This window comes from Myxocyprinus asiaticus, chromosome 45 (assembly GCF_019703515.2).
Source record: "Myxocyprinus asiaticus isolate MX2 ecotype Aquarium Trade chromosome 45, UBuf_Myxa_2, whole genome shotgun sequence".
In the NCBI taxonomy this organism is placed as follows: domain Eukaryota; kingdom Metazoa; phylum Chordata; class Actinopteri; order Cypriniformes; family Catostomidae; genus Myxocyprinus; species Myxocyprinus asiaticus.
In genome coordinates this window covers 2,085,604-2,109,088 of record NC_059388.1, presented here as the reverse complement: position 1 = coordinate 2,109,088, position 23,485 = coordinate 2,085,604, and the positions used below count along the sequence as shown (strand labels likewise).

Here is a 23,485-nt window from a genome sequence, read left to right as displayed (position 1 = left end):
CTCGTGGCCGAAGCTACAGAGGTTAGTTCACTCTCCGTCTCTGTAGTGGACGTAACCCGATCCTTCTGATGGGTGAATATCCGTAAAGCTGTGGGTCCAGACGGCATTCCAGGCCATGTCATCAGAGCGTGCGCGAACCAACTGGCTGGTGTTTTTTACGGATATTTTCAACCTCTCCTTGTCTGTGGTCCCCACATGCTTTAAAACGTCCACCATTGTGCCTGTACCAAAGCAATCCAAAATCACTTGCTTAAATGACTGGCATCCTGTTGCTCTGACCCCCATCATCAGCAAATGCTTTGAGAGGCTAATCAGAGATTATATCTGCTCTGTGCTGCCTGCATCACTGGACTTGCTGCAGTTTGCATACCGCAACAACCACTCCACTGATGATGCCATTGCATTTAAACTACACACTGCTCTCTCCCACCTGGAAAAAAGGAACACATATGTGAGAATGCTATTTGTAGACTACAGGTCAGCATTCAACACCATAGTGCCCTCTAAGCTTGATGTGAAACTCCAGGCTCTGGGCTTAAACAGCTCACTGTGCAGCTGGATCCTGCACTTCCTGTCAAGCAGACGCCTGGTGGTTAGAATGGGCAGCAACATCTCATCGCTGACCCTCAACACTGGAGCCCTGCAGGGCTGTGTTCTCAGCCCACTCCTGTGTTCCCTGTACTAATATGACTGTGTGGCAACACATAGCTCCAATGCCATCATTAAGTTTGCTGACGACATGACGGTGGTAGGTCTGATCACTGACAATGATGAAACAGCCTATAGAGAGGAGGTGCACACTCTGACTTGCTGGTGTCAGGAGCACAACCTCTCCCTCAAAGTCAGTAAGACCAAGGAGCTTGTGGTGGACTTCAGGAGAAAAGACAGAGAACACAGCCCCATCACCATCAATGGAGCACCGGTGGAGAGAGTCAGCCGCTTCAAGTTCCTTGGTGTCCACATCACTGAGGAACACACATGGTCCATCCACACTTAGGCCGTTGTGAAGAAGGCTCACCAGCGCCTCTTCTTCCTGAGACAGCTGAGGAAGTTTGGAATGAACCACCACATCCTCACATGGTTCTACACCAGCACTGTAGAGAGCATCCTGATTGGCTGCATCACCACCTGGTACGGCAACAGCACCGCCCTCAACCGCAAAGCCCTGCAAAGTGTGGTGCAAACTGCCAGACATATCATCGGATGTGAACTTCCCTCCCTCCAGGACATCTACAGTTGTGCTCAAAAGTTTGCATACACTGGCAGAAATTGTGAAATTTTGGCATTGATTTTGAAAATATGACTGATCATGCAAAAAAAAAATAAAAAAATAAAAAAAATAAACTGTCTTTTATTTAAGGATAGTGATCATATGAAGCTATTTATTAACACATAGTTGTTTGGCTCCTTTTTAAATCATAATGATAACAGAAATCACCCAAATGGCCCTGATCAAAAGTTTACATACCCTTGAATGTTTGGCCTTGTTACAGACACACAAGGTGACACACACAGGTTTAAATGGCAATTAAAGGTTAATTTCCCACACCTGTGGCTTTTTAAATTGCAATTAGTGTCTGTGTATCAATAGTCAATGAGTTTGTTAGCTCTCATGTGGATGCACTAAGCAGGCTGAGCCATGGAGAGCAAAAAAGAACTGTCAAAAGACCTGTGTAACAAAGTAATGGAACTTTATAAAGATGGAAAAGGATATAAAAAGATATCCAAAGCCTTGAACATGCAAGTCAGTACTGTTCAATCACTTATTAAGAAGTGGAAAATTTGGGTGATCTCTTAATACCAAGCCAAGGTCAGGTAGACCAAGAAAGATTTCAGCCACAATTGCCAGAAAAATTGTTCGGGATACAAAGAAAAACCCACAGGTAACCATAGGAGAAATACAGGCTGCTCTGGAAAAAGACGGTGTGGTTGATTCAAAGAGCACAATACGACGTTACTTGAAAAAAATTAGCTGCATGGTCGAGTTGCCAGAGAGAAGCCTTTACTGCACCAATGCCACAAAAAAGCCTGGTTACAATATGTCCAACAATACCTTGACATGCCTCACAGCTTCTGGCACACTGTAATTTGGAGTGACGAGACCAAAATAGAGCTTTATGGTCACAATCATAAGTGCTATGTTTGGAAAGGGGTCAACTAGGCCTATAGTGAAAAGAATACCATCCCCACTGTGAAGCATGGTGGTGGCTCACTGATGTTTTGGGGGTGTGTGAGCTCTAAAGGCACAGGGAATCTTATGAAAATTGATGCCAAGATGAATATGTAGGTTCTACTGTTTGTTTAGATCAGTGTTACTATCAGAAATAATTAATTATTAATTAATATTTAAATTAAATAATAGAATCTAACTCATATAACCTCAACATAACCTCACACGGCGCACCATTAAATGAAGTGCGCCACGTTCAGGAGCGGGTTTGGTTATAAGTAATAATTAATAATTATCAAAGATAATTATCAATTATTAAAATCAATAGAACATTGTTGAGAATCAATGTTAGCTTTTTTAATCCTTTAAATCAACAATTATCAAAGATAATCATCAATTATTAACATCGAAGAAATATTGATTAAAATTAACATTAGCTTACTGATCCTTCAAATTCAACAATCATCAAAGATAATTATCAATTATCAAAAATCAATAGAATATTAATAAGGATTAATAAGGATCCACCCTGGAATCAGGGACTAATAACCAGATAGTATAACAGTCTCAGTATTAGATTGTTCTCTTAGGAAAATCGACATCCAAAGAATATCGATTTTCGAAAAGAAACAATGAAGGCTTGAATCCGAGCACTAACATCCCCTGTCAGAATGACACAGGTGTATGCAAAACAAACCAAAACACTTCTCTTTGAAATATAACAAAGTTTATTTATGCAGTAATATCAATTAATAATCAATACAATGCAGTTAATAAACTTCTGACTTACAGTGACATGATTAGATATGGTAACCAAAATAAGCCTATAACACATGGGAGGAAGGTGTGTGTGTGAATGTGTGTGTGTGTGTGTGTGTGTGTGTGTGTAAGGTGTAACGCGTACAAAATGGCGGACTTGACTCTCATGGAGAGTACGTCACATGAGATTTCCGGCTAGAGAATATGGCCGCGAATGTGGGCAGAGTGAAGCCAGCTAATGGCATCTGCCCGTTTGCCACGTGTCTCCACTTGTATGATAACTTAGGGACAAAGCTGAGCTTTATCACGAAGTTATCTACTAGCCAAAAGTGTGTGCAAGAATGTTTGTGAGGGGTCGCGTGTGTTTGTGGTTAGTACAAGAGAGCGAGAATAAAGTGGCGGCACCAAAGCCGGTTTCCTGATCGTGGGAGAGAAAGCAGCTGTTAGTTTATCACTCAGAGATGCAGTGGATGGCTCGTAAACCGTCCCGCGGTCTTTGATTCTTTAATGGATAAACTCAGTGTGCCGGTCTCACCCGCATTGGCGGAAATACACAACAGTCCAATGTGGTTGGACTACAACACAGCAGATCTCATTCGTGATAACAGTACATTACAGTAATACCTTGAGTATTATTAGCAGCAATGAGCAGACTCGGCGGTCCGTAAACTGTACAAGCAATAACCTTGATACACAAGAATAACACACTATAATATTCTATCTCTGCCCAGATGTAAACCTCTTACTTGAATCATATGAGGACACAGACGAATGTGTGTTCATCTATCCTTTAACTCTGACTCAGTTCCTCGAGGCTTGGGTAATGACGGAAGGCCATTTCCTTGCTCTGTCAGCGGGCGGTACGGCTGCTGATTCTCGGCGGGCTGGCGGAGAAATCAGCGACGTCGACTTGATTGAAGAGGGAAGAGAAATCATTTCACTTCTGCAGGCAAACGGATGAAGATGCGGATTGCTCGGTGGTCTCCTTTGGATCCGTTAGAGTGTTCGGTGGAACACAGAGTAATCTCAACTCGTCCAGCGAGATGGAGATTGTATGGCCACAGTTTCAAGTCATACGTTACTTCCTTGTGCCACGAGGCTACACCTGAGAGCAGCGATGAGCTGCGTCTATGCACAATGAGCAAAGTTGCTGGAAGCAAATCCCGGAAGCATCTCAGAGGTATTTCTACTCCAAATGATGTCATGGTTGAGGGACCGTTCTGTTGTGTGCCTCTTCCAATAGGAGTTGAGAGTTCAATCCTTTAGTGAGCAAGGCTTCGTGGGATTTGTAGTCTGTTTTGGATTCCCTTTGATTTTGGCACGGGTTTTATCAGTAAGATTTATGACGGAGTGTGTGGGCCTCAGTTAGGTTTTACGACTGTGTTAGGCCTGCCTTTGTCCTCTATCTGAATACATGAGGCCCAACAAATACAGCATGTTATCAGAAAATACTGGCAGACAATTTGAATTCCTCTGCATGAAAGCTGCGCATGGGACGCACTTGGACTTTCCAGCATGACAATGACCCTTAGCACAAGACCAAGTTGACCCTCCAGTGGTTGCAGCAGAAAAAGGTGAAGGTTCTGGAGTTGCAATCACAGTCTCCTGACCTTAATATCATCGAGCCACTCTGGGGAGATATCAAACGTACGGTTCATGCAAGATGACCGAAGACTTTGCATGACCTGGAGGCATTTTGCCAAGACGAATGGGCAGCTATACCACCTGCAAGAATTTGGGGTCTCATAGACAACTATTACAAAAGACTGCACGCTGTCATTGATGCTAAAGGGGGCAATACACAGTATTAAGAACTAAGGGTATGCAGACTTTTGAACAGGGGTCATTTCATTTTTTTCTTTGTTGCCATGTTTTGTTTTATGATTGTGCCATTCTATTATAACCTACAGTTGAATATGTATCCCATAATAAATAAAAGAAATGTTTTGCCTGCTCACTCATGTTTCCTTTAAAATTGTACATATATTACCAATTCTGAGATCTCAGATGTTTATTGTAACTTTTACGCACTGCTGCACTTGTGTATATGGTTGAGTGACAATAAAGGGATTTGATTTGATTTTGATTTGATTTGAATACGTCGATCGATCACTTCCATGGAGACAAAATACTCTGAGGTGGTTACAAGAGTTGTGGACGTCCAGAGACGTATCAATTATCTGGAGTCATTGGAGAGGGAATTATATGCTAATCCGCTAGCGACCAAGGGAGATTTGGAACGCGTTTGGGAAAAATTGGAGGATCTGGAGAATCGACATCGACGAAACAATGTCCAAATTATTGGAATTCCTGAGCATGAAGAAGGCCGAGATAGGAGGGAGACAAGCCCCGCTGAATTCTGGCCAAATTTCTGAGATCATCCGATAAAGATCTTGTGTTACGCAAGGTGAGGAGTAAAGGAAGGCTTTCTTGGAAGCACCACAGCATTTTCTTGTTCCCAGACTTTGCAAATTTTTTATAACTCAGCGGCAAAGCCATCTGGCCCTGCAGCCTTGCCTGTAGGCAAGGCCTTAATTACCTCGCCAAGCTCCTCCATTTTAATCTCAGAATCAACAGAATTTTTTTGCTCATTTGTGAGTTTAGGGAGTTCTGATGGTTCCACAAAGTTTATAATATCTTCATCAGTAGACGAAGATGTGGAACTATAGAGATCAAGATAGAATTATTTAAAAGCATTATTAATATCAATGGCTAATATTCACTACCAGCAGATTTCACTGAGGGAATGGTAGAAAATGACTCTCTCTGTTTTATATATCTAGCCAGAGTTTTCCTGCCTTGTCCCCCGACTCAAAGTGTGACTGTCTTGCCCTGAATAGCCAAAACTCCACCTTCCATGACAAAATAGTATTTCAATCGGGTCAATTCTCTGAGGCCATCAGATGACATTTAGCACTTCAGCTCTGCCTCTGCACTTTTAATATTCCCATCTAACTCCATGAATTCTCGTGCTTTGTAGTTTTTGGTGAATGAGGCGTACTGTATGATCCGGCCCCTAAGAACCGCTTTAAGTGCCTCCCAAGCCAGGCCCACAGAGGACACTGAGGACCTGTTGGTCTCCATATAAACATTGATTTCAGCCTTTAACATTTGTTGGAATTCAGGATTTTGCAAAAGGGATACATTAAAGCGGCAGCTATATGATTTCCTTTTCTCAATATGTGGCAACACCTCTAAACTCACCAGGGCATGATCTGAGACTAAAATATTTCCAATTGAGCAATCAACAACAGATGAAATGAGGGACTTAGATATAAAAAAAATCTATTCTAGAATAAATATTATAGACTGATGAAAAAAATTTAAAGTCCCTACCAGATGGGTTCAAAAGTTTCCAAATATCTGTAAGACCAAGATTTTTAAACATCTTGTGAAGCGTCAGTGTTGCTCTAGGGGGCTTACACACTTTTGCTTCACTATGATCAAGGACTGAGTCCATCAAAAGATTAAAGTGTTCTCCCAATATTAGATCATGAGGGGTGCCAGTGGCTTGCAACATGTATAAAAAAGATCTATAAAAAAGCCCTGATCATCAACGTTAGATGCGTAAATATTAGCCAAAATAAGACTTTCTGCTAAAACAATAATAACTCTTCCTAATTTATCTTTCATCTGTTTGAGATATTTTAATTATAGATGCTTACTTATCAGTGTAATGACTCCCCTGCTCTTACTTGAGCCAGCACTAAAGAAAACATGTCCACCCCATATCTTCCCAATTTTTTAGCTTCCTTCTGGGAAAGATGCGTTTCTTGAAGAAACACTATATCATATTTCTTATGTTTAAGAAGAGAAATAACCTTCCTTCTTTTTATAGGGTTCCCCAACCCATTCACATTCCACGTGGAGAGAGACAATCCACTCATATTAACATCTGGCATTTTGACATATTAGAAAAAATAGATTGTGTCAAAAATAAAATTATAGACCAAATTCCAACATTAGGGCAACAATCAAACCCCAAACTTTCCCCAGAACCAAAAAAAACATTTGCATTAACCCAGCCAACTGGTGTCCATCCCTCTAAACTCAAACAGTCCATGTACGCCTACAAGAGCCCCCGCGACAAATTTGCTGTCAGATTGCTCAAGTCTGGTGTTTCTATACAAATTTTATGAGACAGAATTACACAACAGAAGATAATCTATAAAGCAAACTCCAGCCAATAGATGGAATAAACACAAAGAACGTGTAGATTCATCCATATAACTGTCCCGAAGGTGTGTTCCTCCACAAAACAAACTCCAGCCGCCAACGGAACCAGCACAAAAAACAAAAACAAAAATTCAAACAGTCAAACAAATGTTCAGTGAGCCGGACCATTCTGCTGTTACATGAGAGCAACAAATGACCTAATCACTCCAATGTCTTGCAAGAAATACTCTACAAAATGATCTCCAACCAATAGGAGGCATAAGCACAAAGAATGTGCAGATTCATCCACAACACTGTCCTGAAGGAGTGTTACTACACAAAACAAACTCCAGCCGCTAGGCGGAACCAGCACAAAAAGAAACAAAAAAGGCACTCAGTTTCCTTGGGCGGTCAAGTGAATGTTCAGTGAGTTGGTCCACTTGGCTGTAATGCAAGTACCACAAAATAACTTACTCAGTCCATTGACTTTATGAAGGACATCACTTGTTGGGGACATGTAAATATTTTGCAGCCATCCTTAGCATCTATTCTCAATTTGGCAGGGAACATCAGTGCGAAAGCGACCTTCCATTGATGTAAGAGTTTCTTGTATTCCTAGAAACTATCATGTTTCTCTCTTGTAGAATTCGCGAAGTCTGGGAAGAAAGCCTTCCTTTACTCCTCGCCTCGCGCAACACTAGATCTTTATTGGATGATCTCAGAAATTTGGCCAGAATTGATTGGGGCATGTCTCCCTCAGCGGATTGCCGAGCCGGAACCCTTGTGAGCTTGTTCGATTTCCAGTTTATGGCCTGTTATGTCGAGCAGATTCGGAAGGAGCCCGTCTAGGAATTTCAACATATCTTGACCGTCTTCGGCCTCAGGAATTCCAACAATCCGGACGTTATTCCGCCAACGATTTTCAATATCCTCCAACTTTTCTCAGATGCGCTCCAAATCCCCTTTGGTCGCTAGCGGATTAGCAGCTAATTCCCTCTCCAGTGACTCCAGATAATCGGTCTGTTTCTTGACATCCCCCACTCTTGTAACCACCTCAGTGAATTTAGTCTCCATGGCAGTGATCGATCGACGTATTACAGTAAGATCCTCCAAGTCAGCAATGACCTTCGTCAGCATTGCCGACAAGTTCAACAATTCTCGCCAAATTTCCCTCACTTCTCCGGCCAAATCGAGTCCCTGGTCCATGGCCTTGTCAGGGGCATCAGCTTGAGCACGTAAGTGTTTTTTAATGTCTCCAGAGCCCGAGGATTTTGAATTCTTTGACATATTGTCTTCCTAGAAAAGTTAAGGATCACGGTGTATCGAATCTTACTGGTTTATGACATAAAAAGTATTAAAACCAGCAAAGTGCGCAGAGCTCGCTGTTCACACGTCCGAACCTCGCATTGCGTCACGTGACTCGGTCTGACAATCAGTTTTGAAGCATATTATTCACTTTTATGTGACTTGTTAGTTAGATAAATGTGTTAAACTGGATGCCCTGAGGGCAATTCCTTTCATTTGTGTTTTGTTTTGTTTTTTTACCAAATTTGAGCACAGGTATGGAGTCTCTAGATTCTTCCAGAGCTGAGATATGGAGATCCCACATACCATTTATTCTATTAAAAAATGTGCTTACATGGACAGACACATTTTGAGTCAAAACTAGATGCAATTGGTTAAGTGAACTGTGCTGAATACTAAATAAGTGTTTATATCAAAAATACCATGAAAGTGTTATATCTACCAACCAGTTTTGGGCCCATACAATAACAGATGTGGGCAAATAGTAATTTGGTGGATTTAGTGTTTGAGGGCTCATACAATAAATTGGAAGTGGACAGTTAATAGATTGGTGGAAGTGATGAAATATAGTGGAAAATTTGACAAATAGTGTGTTCGTGGTTGGCCCGCCACCTCCCAGACACACTCCTCGGGTCCTTGGACCCCCAGGGAGGAAGTCAAGTCATTTTTATTTGTATAGCGCCTTTCACATCGTTTCAAAGCAGCTTTACAGAAGATCAGGCATTAACAGAAGATAAAACTGTAATATCTATAATGTCTTAGAGTCATCATTGTGTAGTTTGATAAAATACAATTGTGAATTGTGTTTAAATTAAATAATTAAATTTAATTAAATAATAATTGTATTTATAACCCCAGTGAGCAAGCCGAAGGTGACTGTGGCAAGGAACACAAAACTCCATAAGATGTTGGTTAATGGAGAAAAATAACCTTGGGAGAAACCAGACTCAATGTGGAGGCCAGTTCCCCTCTGGCTAACATCATGAATATAATGACAATATTACTTTTGTATAGTGCAAGTCATGGTTTAAAATTATTAAAATTTTAAACACTTATTAAAAGTGTTAAGGGTCAGTTTTTAAAACAAAGATTTTGAATGAACTGTAAGATTAATGACTAATGTCTTTGAAGTCCATCCTGGATTAACTGCAGAAGTTCATATAGATACAATTGTCCTTGTTAGTTGGCTGATGAAGGGTTTTGTTGGCAATTAATTGATAGTCTATGTATTCCATTTCCAGAGTGTAGTCCATCATTAGATCGAGGTGATGCAGGCAGAGATCAGTTAGGTGCATCGCAGTTCAACCTGGCCGGTAATTTCAGTGAGGTCTACCCTAAACCCAAGGTTCAGGCAGTAGCATATGAAGTATCCCATGTCTTATGGTTGGAGTTGGCATCAGTTCATCCTCTGAAGTCCATCGTAATAGACTGAAGTGATGTTTGGCTGGCACCGGCTGCTAGTAGTCATCATCATACAGCGACACGTAGCAGTGGAGTCCAACACGTAGCAGGAATGGAGCTGGATCCAGCCGGTTCTGGTGACCTCAGGATAGGAGTCCCAATGTTGAGACGGGGAAACAAATAATAATAAAATAATAAAATAATATTAGCATAGTTGCCATTAAATTTATTGCAGAGTTATAGATCATGATCACCATTTCTGGTAACCTAACTAAAGCAGCCTAATTATGAGTCGAAGGATAAATTAGGTGTATGCCTGGATAAACAGATGAGTCTTTAGTCTAGACTTAAACTGAGTGAGTGTGTCTGCATCTCGAACAGTGTTAGGGAGAATATTCCATAGTTTAGAAGCCAAATATGAAAAGGATCTACCTCCTTTAGTGGATTTTGATATTCTAGGAACTATTAACAGGCCAGAATTTTGCTATCGTAATGAACATGATGGAATATAGCATGTCAGAAGGTCACTTAAGTACTGCGGAGCTAGACCATTCAAAGCTTTATACGTAGTTAACAGAATTTTAAAATTAATATGAAATTTAACAGGTAGCCAATGCAACGATGATAAAATGTGGCCAATATGATCATATTTCTTGGTTCTCGTCAGCACTCTGGCTGCTGTATTTTGAACCAATTGAAGTTTATTTATTGATCTTGCTGGACATCCTCCCAGTAATGCATTACAATAATCTAGCCTTGAGGTCATGAACGCATGAATTAGTTCCCTATCTGTCACTCACTCGACGTTGTGTTGATTTAGTGACACTAGGGGTCACTCTTGGAAGTCCGAAACACCTCTTGTCTTTGAAAAAAGGCCAATGAAAATTGGTGAGTGGTATTTGCATACCACTCCCCCGAACATACGGGTATAAAAGGAGCTGGTATGCAACCACTCATTCAGATTTTCTCTTCGGAGCCGAACGTTTGATGCTCAATGAGCTGAATTCTCATGGCTGTTCATTCACTTCTGCTGGATCTGATGGCGCATTTCAGCAGCTTCTCCCCCTCTGCACTGGTGCACTGCAGAGAACTCCCCTGGGCGCTTCGGCAGAAATAAAAGAGTATTTTCTGAAAAAAAAAAGAGTATATTTCTCTAAAAGAATGGCACACACGGAACATCTTTTTAAAGATGCCTTTCCGTTTGAGTGTTATTCCTGGTTGCGGTCGTTATCTCTTGCCTTCTGATGGTCACAATCGATGTTTTTCATGTCTGGGCGCTACCCACGCGGAGACAGCGTTCGTGGATGGGTCATGTACTCATTGCGATAACATGACCATGGCAACGTTGCGTTCGCGGCTTGCCTTTGTAAGAAAGCAAGCCACCCCAGTGGCTCCCTGCCTCGGTCCTTCTACCTACGGGTATGAGGCCAGCACGGCTAGCAATGGGGATGATTTGGGGACTTCAATGGGACCACCTCCGCCGGGTATGCCCCCACGGACCTCCCATTCCCCAGTACGCTCGTTTGCCCCGATTGGGCTTCCGGATGAGTCCGCCGGCTCATCTCACGGTGAGCTCAACCTCTCGAGCGCAGCATCGGAGAGCGGGCTCATCCAGTCGGATGCGGAAACCTCAGCTGGGCTTCCCCCTCGGGTACGGTCGCCCAGTCACAGGCTGATGCGGAGATGAAGGACATGCTTTCCTGGGCAGCCACAAGCGTCGGGCTAGAGTGGAACCCTCCGCTCTCCCCTGAACCCTCACGGCTCGATGATTGGTTCCTGGGCTCGCGGCGCCACTCACAGCCACGCCCCGCCCCAGTTCCTTTCTTCCCGGAAGTGCACGAGGAGCTGACAAGGTTGTGGGAGGCACCTTTTACTGCCGGTCCCGATCTTTCAGCTCCCCCGCCCTCACTACTCTCGAGGGTGGGGCGGCCAAGGGGTATTCGATGATCCCCCGGTGGATAAGGCACTCACGGTGCACCTATGCCCGCAGAGTGCTGCCACCTGGCGCGGGCTCCCGAAGCTCCCATCCAAGGCCTGTAGGTTTACGTCGTCCCTGACGGCCAAGGCCTACGGTGTCGCTGGACAAGCCACCTCCGCCCTGCACGCCATGGCTCTCCTGCAAGTCCACCGAGCCAAGGTGCTAAAGGAAGTGCACGAGGGTTGTTCCATCCCGGGATTGATGCAGGAAATGCGCTTGACGACCACCCTCGCCCTCCGGGCAACGAAGGTCACAGCGCGGTCTCTCGGGCAGGCGATGTCCACCTTGGTGGTCCAGGAGCGCCACCTTTGGCTCAACCTAGTCGAGATGGGAGAGGCCGACAAGGCACGGTTCCTTGGCACCCCCATTTCCCAGGTTGGCCTGTTTGGCGACACAATCGAGGACTTTGCCCAGCAGTTCTCGGTGGTGAAGCAGCAGATGGAAGCTATCCAACACATCCTGCCCCGGCACGGCTCAAGATCCTGCACCCCATCTGCTCATCGCCAAGGGCGTCCTCCTGCGGTGACTGCACCGGCTCCGCCGTAGCCTACCCCCGCGGCCCGGCCCCGGCGTAGAGCCCACCACAGGAAGCAGATGCCAACCGTCTCACGGCCGGCCGCCAAGAACCCCAGAAAGGCTTCGAAGTGCCTCTGAGACGGGCGACCCAGGAACGAGGAAACCCACTGCTCTGGAGCTGGTAAGCATCCCCCGGTGGAGGGCCGGGAGGAGAATCTTTTGTTACCTTTTTATTTAACTCCTGGTTTGGCGCTCCAGCGGCGGTCTCCCCGCCCCTGCGCACCCACTTATTGGCTGTTTTAAAAGAATTTGACAGACTTGTCACAAGAAAGGTGACAAAACAGACATAAAGAACTGGAGGCCGATCACTCTTTTAAACTTCAACTGCAAACCTTTTAGCAAACTTTTAGCTGGCCATATGTCAAAAATTTTAGAAGACGTGATCCACCCAGATCAAGCATGCACTGTGATCACAGTAAGATCACAGACAGCCTGATATTAATCAGAGATGCAATCTGTTACGTGAGAGACAGAAACATTCGGCTCACAGTTCTAAATTTAGATTTTGAGAAAGCATTTGACCAGTACCTGAAATGGGGTTGCCAGGGAGGTTCTTAGCATGGGTTGGGGTGCTGTATCAAGACATAACCAGCAGAATTCTTATTAATGAGCACTTGACAAAAGCGGTAAGTGTACGCAACGGTGTCCATCAAGGGTGTCCATTATCCCCGCTCCTGTACGTGGCTTGTATCGAACCACTGGCACAGCTCCTGAGAAGGGACCAATGGGTCAATGGACTGAGTATACCGGGTACCAAAGAACTGACTGTAAAATGTGTTTTATACATGGACGACGTGACTCTTTTAACAACCAACCTTTTATCAGTCTGGAGAACCCTTGACTTGACTGACCATTATGGATGGACCTCGGGAGCTAAGCTCAATAGAAACAAGTCTGAGGCCCAGCTCTTCGGACCATGGGGAGAGGTTGACACAGCAGGACTAGACATGACCTTTAGGGAGACAGACATTAAGATTTTAGGACTAAAGTTTGACAGAGAGGGGGGCGGACAGAGGAACTGGACGGACGCAATAGGGAAAGTTAGACAGTGACTGGGCTTCTGGGGGCTAAGAAAGTTGACTTTGGAGAGAAACGTTTTAATATATAAAGCTGTGATTTTACAACTGTTTTTTACTACTTTGTTCTGTTTTTAGCCCACCAAAGTTCTTTCTTTTAGGAGTCGAGAGAGCAGTGTTTTACTTCTTCTGGGGGTCCAAATGGGAGCACCTCAGAAGGGAGGTGGTGAAGAGGAGGAAGGAAACCCTTTTTGTTTTTAGGAAGCAGATTTACCGTCCTTCATATCAAATATGCTATGACCCCATTCGGAGAAAACAAGGCATCCTACTTAAGAACTTTGGGGTTCCCTGTCTGTCACTCACTCGATGTTGTGTCGATGTAGTGACACTAGGGGTTCAATCTTGAGAGCCCCAATCACCTTTTCTTAAAATATAAAAGACCAATGAAAATTGGCAAGTGGAATTTGCATGCCACTCTCTACCCCAGACATACGGGTATAAAAGGAGATGGCGTGCTTCACTCATTCAGATTTTTTCTTTGGAGCCGAAGAAACACTGCTGGATTTTTACGCTGCATATCAGCGGTCACCCTCACACCGTTGAGTGCTGTGCTTCCCCTGGGCGCTTCAGCAGCCTGAGTCTGTAGGTGCTAAAAGAGTATATTAAAAAAAAGAGTATATTTTCCTTCTAAAAGAGCTCGCACAAATGCTTGGCATCTTTTTAAAGATGTCCTTCCACATTTGCGCTACTGCATGTGGCCGTTATCTCTCCCCTTTGGATACCCATGAAATCTGCCTCGAGTGTCTGGGGCGCCAGCACGCTGAGGCGGCTTTCGTGGAAGGGTTGTGTTCTCATTACGAGAATATGCCCATGAGAACATTGCGGTCGTGGCGGTAGAGCACAGGATGAGGCGGACGCTGAGATGGTAGCCGTGCTTGCCCAGGCGGCTGCAAACATCGGGGTGAATTAGAACCCCCCACAATGCCCTGAGCATTTGCGGCTGGATGATTGGTTTCTGGGCTCGGAGCACGACTCATGGCCGCGCCCCGCCCTGGTGCCTTTCTTCCCGGAAGTGCACGAGGAGCTAATGAAGTCGTAGAAGGCACCGGGTACACTGCCTGTACACACTTCGCAGGCTCGCCCACTCTGACTACCCTCGACGGCGGAGCGGCTAACAGATATGTCGAGCTCCCCCAGGTAGAGTGCACCGTAGCAGTGCATTTATGCCCGCAGGGCGAAGCCACCTGGCGTGACCAACCAAGGCTCCCTTCCAAAGCCTGTAAGTTCTCTTCCTCTTTAATGACGAAGGCTTACAAGGCTGCTTCCACCCTTCACGCCATGGCCATCCTGCAGGTCCACCAGGCCAAGGTGCTAAAAGATCTGCACGAGGGTAGGACCGACCCAGGGCTGATACAGGAACTGCGCACTGCGACTGACCTCGCCTTAGGGACAGTGTCCACGCTTGTGGTCCAAGAGCGGCACCTGTGGCTTAACCTTGCAGAGATGAGAGACGCAGAGAAAGACCTTCAGGCAGAAGGTAGTGGCGCCAGTGAAAAAAACTTTCAGAGGCTGCTGGGGCATATGGCATCCTCGGTGGCGGTTCTCCCCCTCGGGTTGATGCATATGAGACCGCTTCAGCACTGGTTATGGACTCGAGTCCCGAGTTGGGCATGGCGCCACGGCATCTGGCGTGTGATCATCACGCTACAGTGCCGTCAGACTTTCAGCCCTTGGTCGAACCTGGCATTTCTATGGGCAGGTGTTCCCTTAGAGCAGGTCTCAAGGCACGTCGTGGTCACGACGGATGCCTCGAACTCGGGCTGCGGTGCCGTGTGCAACGGGCTGGCAGTGTCGGGGCTCTGGACAGGGCCCCAACTCCAATGGCACAACAACTGCGTAGAGTTTCTGGCAGTATTGCTGGCCCTGAGGAGGCTTCGGCCATTGATTCAGGGCAAGCATGTGTTGGTCCGAACTGACAACACAGCAACCGTAGTATACATAAACCACCAAGGCTGCGTACGCTCGCGTCGCATGTCGCAAATTGCCTGCTGCCTCCTCCTTTGGCGTCAGCAGACCTTGAAGTCTCTGCGGGCCACTCACCTTCCGGGCATCCTCAGCCATGCAGCAGACGCGCTCTCATGGCAGGTAAGGCTCCACAGGGAGTGGAGAATCCACCCCGACATAGTCCAGCTGATTTGGGAGAGATTCGGGGAGGCGCAGGTAGACCTATTCGCCTCCCAAGACTCCTCTCACTGCCCCCTGTGGTACTCCCTGTCCGAGGCCCCCCTCGGCACGGATGCCTTGGCGCACAGCTGGCCTCGGAGGCTACGCAAGAATGCGTTTCCTCCTGTGAGCCTCATTGCACAGACTCTGTGAAAAGTCAAAGAGGATGAGCAGCAAGTCCTGTTCGTTGCGCCGTACTGGCCCAACCGGACTTGGTTCTCGGATCTGATGCTCCTGACAGTAGCACCTACCTGGCGCATTTCCCTGAGGCAGGACCTTCTCACTCAGGGGCAGGGAATGCTCCAGCACCCATGGCCGTACCTCTGGACTCTCCATATCTGGCTCCTGGATGGGACGCAGAAGATCTAGCTGGTCTTCCGCCAGCGGTGGTAGACACGATCACTCAGGCCAAGGCCCTTCTATTAGGCGGCTGTATGCCTTGAAGTGGCGTCTTTTCGCTAACTGGTGTTCTTCCTGTGGGGAAGACCCACAGAGATGTGCCGTCAGGTCTGTACTGTCTTTCCTTCAGGAAGGGCTGGAGAGATGGCTGTCTCCCTCTACTCTGAAAGTGTACATAGCTGCCATAGCAGCTCACCATGACACACTGGATGGGAGACCCTCACGACAGCGCGACCTGAACAACAGGTTCCTCAAAGGCGCGGGGAGGTTGAATCCTCCTAGACCGCGCCTGATCCTCTCTTGGGATCTGTCTGTGGTCCTACCTGCCCTACAGGGAGCCCTCTTTGAGCCCCTGGAGCAGGCTGAGCTCAGCACTCTGTTCCTGAAGATGGCCCTCCTGGTGGCGCTCACTTCCATCAAGAGGGTGGGGGACCTGCAGGTGCTCTCTGTTACCAGCGAATGCTTGGAGTTCGGGCTGGCACACTCTCACGTGATCTTGAGACCCTGGCCCAGTTACGTGCCCAAATTTCCCACCACTCCTTTTTGGGACCAGGTGGTGAACCTCCAAGCGCTCCCTTCAGAGGAGGAAGATCCAGCCTTGTCATTGCTGTGTCTAGTTCACGCTCTGCACATCTATCTGGACCGCACGCAGAGCTTTAGATGCTCAAAGCAGCTCTTTGTCTGTTTTGGAGGACAGCAGAAGGGGAAATCTGTCTCCAAGCAGAGATTATCCCATTGGATCATGGATGCCATTTTCCTCGCATATCAGTCTCAGGACTTGCTGTGCCCCTTGGCAGTCCGGGCGCACTCTATTAGAGGTGTTGCGTCCTACTGGGCACTGGCAAGGGGGGCCTCTCTTGCAGACATATGCAGAGCTGCAGGTTGGCTACACCCAATACCTTTGCGAGGTTTTATAACCTACGCATAGACCCGGTTTCGACCCGAGTGTTAACCGGGAGGCTGGTTGGGTGTACCGCTTGCATTGCACCTTTCCCCTTTTTCAAAGGTGATAATGTGCACTTTTTTGTTTTTTAGCACTGTTCAGGTGACGAACTCAGTGGAGGAGTGATGCCACCAGGCCCAGTAATTGTGGTATTCCCCTTTTCAGGTGAGCCCGTGTGCTTGGGCTCAGTGCTCCATGCATGGTGATTCCCCCTTTGTTATCCCATATGATGAGTTTCCACTGTTTGGTTCCCCTTAGTTGAACCCTATGTTTCCCCTCGTCAGAGCTTTCTCTGCCTCAGCCACTGTGCTGTGTATCCTCTCTATAGATAGTGTCCTCCTGTGGTATCATTCCATATGTGAACTTCCCTGTTGGTAAGTCCATGTGAGGTATTCTCCTCATGCTAACTCCCTTTGGCTGGATGTGGTCTCCATAGTGCTCTCTTTCCTGGAGAGGGAAGAGCACTTTCCAGTGCTAATCTAGAAAAGTGCTTGGCTTGACATTGCTTAACAGCAATCAGTTAAGACACCACCTGTAGCCTCCTTGGGTAAGTGCCTCCACCCCCATTAATGGGACTAGGGAGATGCCTTACTTAACTTGCTAGAAGGTCATGACGTGGTTGAGCACTCGCTGTGAGGAATGCAGCAGCTTGCCCATGTCCACTCTTCTGTACCTCGTGACATGGTTCAGCACCTGCGGTGTTTCCTATAGGAACCCCTAGTGTCACTACATCGACACAACGGTGGGGTCAAGATGGAGTAGGTGGGGTCAAGATGGAGTATAAGCTCGCCATCCTTGGGATGGGCAGGGGCTTGAAGGACCTGACACAACAGGAATTTATCTCGCGCTGGCTCACACTCAACTGTACCAAGGATGCCATCTGGATCACCAGAAACTGCTGGTGGGGAAACGCATTACGGTCCATGGACTGTGGACTTTGGACTTTTAAACAACACACAAAACTATTTTATTGTTTTATGGGTTTCTTAAATAATATGAAGTCTTTTTTATTTTAAAACAATATGAAGTTGTGTTTCTATGTTTTGTATGAAATAATGAAACAAATTGTGTGAAAATATGTTGGAAAAATATCTATATGTGGAAAAATGTGGATGTCAAAAAGAAATGATGACAATACAACTTTTCAAAAGAAAAGAAAAAAAATCTGTTCTTATCAGTTTAATATTTGATACGTCCCCTATCTGGGGACCATATATTAAATAGATTTTTGGGCCTGGGAGATGGAAGTGGGGCTTGCTCCATCCAATCCACGTATCGACTTGGTATTGCAGTATCTCCATGCATGGTGCGCTCCCTTTTTGTGGATCAAAATTTGTAATGAAAAGCAGGGATCTTAGTTTACCAATAAAATAAGCGGCTGAGAGCGGGCAAATGAGGATTTAGTTCTCGTTCAGGTGTGTTTTTGCATACCCATGAACAGACCACCGACTGCTCGGCCGAGAGCGAAAGGTATAGTGGTGCTGTCGCTCACTCCTGAGACCACTGTAGGGCTTTACTGGTTGTTTAGATCAGTGTTACTATCAGAAATAATTAATAATTATTTCTTTAGTTATTAATTAATTGAATCTAACTCATTAAAACCTCATATAGGGCTCCAGTAAATGTAGTGTGCTATGTTTAGGAGCAAGTTTGGTTATTAGTAATAATTAATAATTATCAAAAATAATTATTAATTATTAAAATCAATAATACATTGATGAGAATCAATGTTACCTTTTTTAATCCTTTAAATCAACAATTATCAAAGATAATCACTAATCATTAACACCGATTAAACATTAATTATAATTAACACTAGCTTATTGATCATTCAAATTCAACAACCATCAAAGATAATTATCAATTATCAAAAATCAATAGAATATTAATAAGGATTAACATTGATGGGGCACCACCCTGAGATCAGGGACTAATAACCAAATAGTAAAACAGTCTCAATATTAGATTGTTTTCTTAGGAAAATCGACATCCGAAAAATATTGATTTTCGGGAAAAAAACAATGAATGAAGGTTTGAATCCGAGCACTGACATCCCGTCAGCCAAAACACTTCTCTTTGTAATATAAACAAAGTTTATTTATGCAGTAATATCAATTAATAATTAATACAATGCAGTCAATAAACTTCTGACTTACAACTACAAACTAAACAGTGATATGATTAGATACGGAAATAAAATAATCCTATCACACGTAAGGTGTGTGTAAGGAGGGACGCACACAAAAAGACTTCCGGCCAGGGAATATGACCGCGAATGGGAGCGGAGAGAAACCAGTCAATGGCGTCTACCAGTTACCGCGTGTATCCGCTTGTACGATAGCTTAGGGACAAAGCTGGGCTTTAGCATTTAAGCTATCTACGAGCCAAAAATGTGTGCCAGAATGTTTGTGAGGGGCCGCGTGCGTGTATGTGTGCGTGCGTGGTTAGTACGAGAGAGAAGTGATGGCCCTAAAGCCGATTTCGCGATCGTGGGAGAGAAAGCAGCTGTTGGCTTATCACTCAGAGACACGGTGGACGGCTCGTAAACAGTCCCATGTTATTTGACTCTTTAATGGATGAACTCAGTTGCTGTCTCACCCGCGATGGCGAAATTGCACAACAGTCCAATTTGGTTGGACCACAATACAGCAAAACAAATTTGTGATAATTAATACCCTGAGTATTAATAATGAGCGGACATGGCGGTCCGTAAACTGTACAAGCAAAAAAAAAAAAAAACCTTGAAACACAAGAATAACACACAATAATATTCTATCTCTACCCAGACATAAACCTCTTACTTGAATCGCAGGAGGACACAGGTAGAATGTGTTTTCCTCCGTCCTTTAACTCTGACCCGGTTCCTTGAGGCTCGGGTGATGACGGGAGGCCGTTTCCTCGCTCTGTCGGTGGGTGGTATGGCTGTTGATTCTCAGCGGGCTGGTGGAGAACTCAGAAATGTCAACTTGATTGAAGATGGAAGAGAAATCTTTAATCTCTTCACTTCTGTAGGCAAACGGATGAAGATGTGAATTGCTCGGCGGTCTCCTTCGGATCCGTTAGAGTGTTCGGTTGAACACAGAGTAATCTCAACTCGTCCAGCGAAACGGAGATTGTATGGCCACAGTTTCAAGTCGGATGTTACTTCCTTGTGCCACGAGGTTCCACCTGAGAGCAGCGATGAAACTACGTCTATACTTGGTGAACAAAGTCGCTGGAAGCAAATCCCGAAAGCATTTCAGAGGTATTTCAACTCCTGATGATGTCATGGTTTGAGGTGCGTTCTGTTGTGTGCCTCATCCAATAGGAGTTGAGAGTTCAATCCTTTAGTGAGCAAGGCTTCATGGGATTTGTCCTCTGCCCTGAAGCCTGTGCAATTATACTTACCTGGTAGGGGAGATACTATGATCATGAAGGTGGTTCACCCAGGGTGAGGCTTGGCCATTGCACTTCGGCTGTGCTGATCCCTGGTCATTCATAAACAATAAAAAATAAAGCTTTCTCAGTTGTGTTCATCACGCCGTGCTGGCAATTGCTGTGCTTCCCTACATGACACTTATTTTCTATCTCTCAGCTCGGAGGACGCCATGTGGTCTTTATCTTAGTTTGATACAGCACAAGACAATTCAACTTGTGTAAAAGAACTTCCAGTTTCAAAGTTCAGATGAAGAGCTTCCAGTTTCAAAGTTCAGATAAAGAAGCGTCTGCACAAAGAGATATTTGACATTTTAACTCTAATGTTTTCACATGATATGTTTAAATATGTCATCGGTGGTAAACTGTTTAGTTCATGTTAAAGATATTTATTGAAATATTTATGAAATATACCAGTAAATATTATATATTTAATGGTATGGTTTATTGATTTTAGTCTGATTAGTGGCATATGTTTTGTGATGGAACTGACACCATATTAGAAAATGCATCTTTTAAGAGAATTTGTCACTGGTGTTATCGACACTGGCATTATTCGTTAAACAAAATTCAGTTATAAAATAAATCAACTAGTCAAGTTGCCTTTTATGAAAAAAATAATAATTAATTAATTAATAATGACAAGACGTTAAATAACTGATTAAATCTGATTTTTTTTTTTTTTTTTTTTTTGAGAATGACCCACATCCTCGCATGTTCAATGTCTGTTTCCTCCCTGTGCTTTCATTTAAGTGTTATTTTACTTTTCCACTAAACTTAACATCAGTAAGCTAGGAGGGAAAACGGAATCCGTTGCTAGCATGTACTCCTTTGCGTTGTGGTGTCAATTTAATGTATGGTCCCCGGATAGGGGACGTATCAGATATTAAACTGATAAGAACAAATACTACACTTCATCTTAGCCAAAAGGCCGAGAAGCGATGCCGTAGTCACGCCGTGAGAGGCAAAGCGAGATGAGGTCACGGACAGTGCGTCAATGGTCACAAACAATCAAGCTGACATGGACGGTTTGACCAGTGCGGGACCATGCAAAATGGACCATGCCACTCAAAGCTATTCATGTCAGTGTGCAACACTTTTCAGCGTAACAAGCAAAGCATTGTTCCCCCCAACAAACGCTTAAATGATACATCACTTGATGTCTTTCTCTCAGCTCAAAGGCCGCTGGAGTGCCATTGACCGAAACAATGTGTGGAGGCCAAACAGATCTTTCTACTCACCTTTGAACATTTGGGATTCATTATATGTCCTTGGTGTTGTCATGCTGTAGAGTGCACACCACTACGTTCTATTACCGTTCCCTTTCCATGTAAAAGGGGTAAGAAGTATAAACATTGTCAATGCGTCCACACCCCCACCCAGTGTCTCGATGAAGGACTCTGAGGTCTCTTTGTGTCAGCATAATCAAACGCGGGGGCCGAACTGACTATTTTATTCACATATGAATGCAAATCATGGCTTTTTCGGATTCATTTGGGCCCGTTGTTTTATTTCGGCTTTGTACTTTAAAATTAGTGGGGCTTAACTTACATTTCTCTCAAATGTAACATCAGTAGGCTTGGAGAGAAAACCGAATCCATTGCCAGCACATACTCTGGTATGTTGTGGTGATTGTGTCCACATGAAATGCTGAGACTATAAGGCGCCTCCTTTATGTGTCTTAGCTCGACGGCCGCTGATGTGTCATTGTATCTATAGTTTAAACCACGTTCGGAAGCCAAAACAATCTTTCTACTCACGTTTGAACATTTGGGATTTAAGTTATCTTCTTCATTGTTGTTGTGTGCCCTTCACATTGTTCTATTACCCGTTGCCTTTCCATGTAAAAGGGGAACAAATTGTAAGCATTGTCAATGCGTGCCCAACCAACGCTGATACTACACAGACCTTTCAATCTCTCAGTGAAGGACGCTAAGGTAAGATTTTATTTTCTTGTTTTATATGCACAGTGTAGGCATTGGTTGGTCATGGGTACACTGAGAAGCTGTCTTTGAGACTAAAATTAAAGGAAAAGAAATTTAAGAATGATTTGGATCATTTCATGTTCTCTGCAGTTCCAATCTGCTGAAGTTGTGCTCTTAATACCTGGTTTTCTGATTTTTATGTGTGGCACCCTTGCCAACATTGTGATGCTTTTTCCTTGGGTTTGACCTGTGACCAATCATGCCAGATAAGTTGGAAAATAAAGTTCCAACCTCCAATAAGGAGGAAGAGCTAAGCAAACGTTGTAAACAGTTTTGCTCAGATGCTCTAATATCTAATAAAGTAGAAGTTTTCTTCTTTTGAAAGTGCATATAATAGAAAATGTTATTCATGCTAGAAGTTCTGATTTTAAGAATTAAGAAATATCTTTGATGTATTTGATTGTAAAAAATAATTCATAATGCTAAGGAAAAATTGGTCGGTGGTGGCAGGTGAAACCCATGGAGAAACACTAAGATTAAATTGAACATCATAACTTCCTCAATTATGAATGTTAATAACTTCATATTCATGAGTCTATTCTGTGTGTGTCTTTGATATTAACTATGTTTTACCCTTTCTTTTGTCATCATTATGTGTATGTTGTTTCACTAACTCATTCTGGAACTAGCCTCTCACCATTGCAGATGGCTGGGCCAGATGATTTATTGAAGTTACTAATACTGCAGGAGAAAATCCAGAGAAAAGAAGACTGAAAATTATGTGGGCTATTATCTGATTGGTCTTCCTGCTCTCATTACTGCTGGTAATCATTACTGATTTGTCATTTCTAATATGGACTCAAATGTCTCTGGATAAGTTGATTTCAGTCTTATATGACTAACCAGATTGCCATCAATGGGTTCAATGCCCATGTCTAAATGGTTCTGAGGGTCTAAATTTAAATCCAGCATCTAATCACTGATTTATTAATTTGAAGAGTAAATATTACAAACTTGATGGCAAAATTAGAGTTACCTATTGGATTGGTTACTCCCCCAAATTTTTCAGAGAGCACCCTCACTTAAAAAAAACAAAAAGGTTAGTGGGTGCTACAAAGAAGGATTGAGTGTCTTTTTCTATTACTACTATTTTTATTTGCCATAGTTACTCCATGAAAGTATCACATTAGAGGCATACAGTTTCTGCACTGTGAATTTTGG

At 44.3% G+C, this 23,485-nt stretch overlaps 1 non-coding gene and 2 pseudogenes across 1 annotated transcript; 2 read left to right on the top strand and 1 right to left on the bottom strand.

Moving 5' to 3' along the window:
- The first annotated feature begins 18,061 nt into the window (after positions 1–18,061).
- Positions 18,062–18,242, top strand: LOC127435511 (uncharacterized; annotated as a pseudogene).
- A 2,062-nt stretch (positions 18,243–20,304) lies between these two features.
- On the top strand, positions 20,305–20,466 carry LOC127435507 (U1 spliceosomal RNA). The gene has a single exon (XR_007896245.1). It is a non-coding gene; the product is annotated as a U1 spliceosomal RNA (small nuclear RNA).
- A 709-nt stretch (positions 20,467–21,175) lies between these two features.
- On the bottom strand, positions 21,176–21,282 carry LOC127435514 (uncharacterized; annotated as a pseudogene).
- Positions 21,283–23,485: the final 2,203 nt, after the last annotated feature.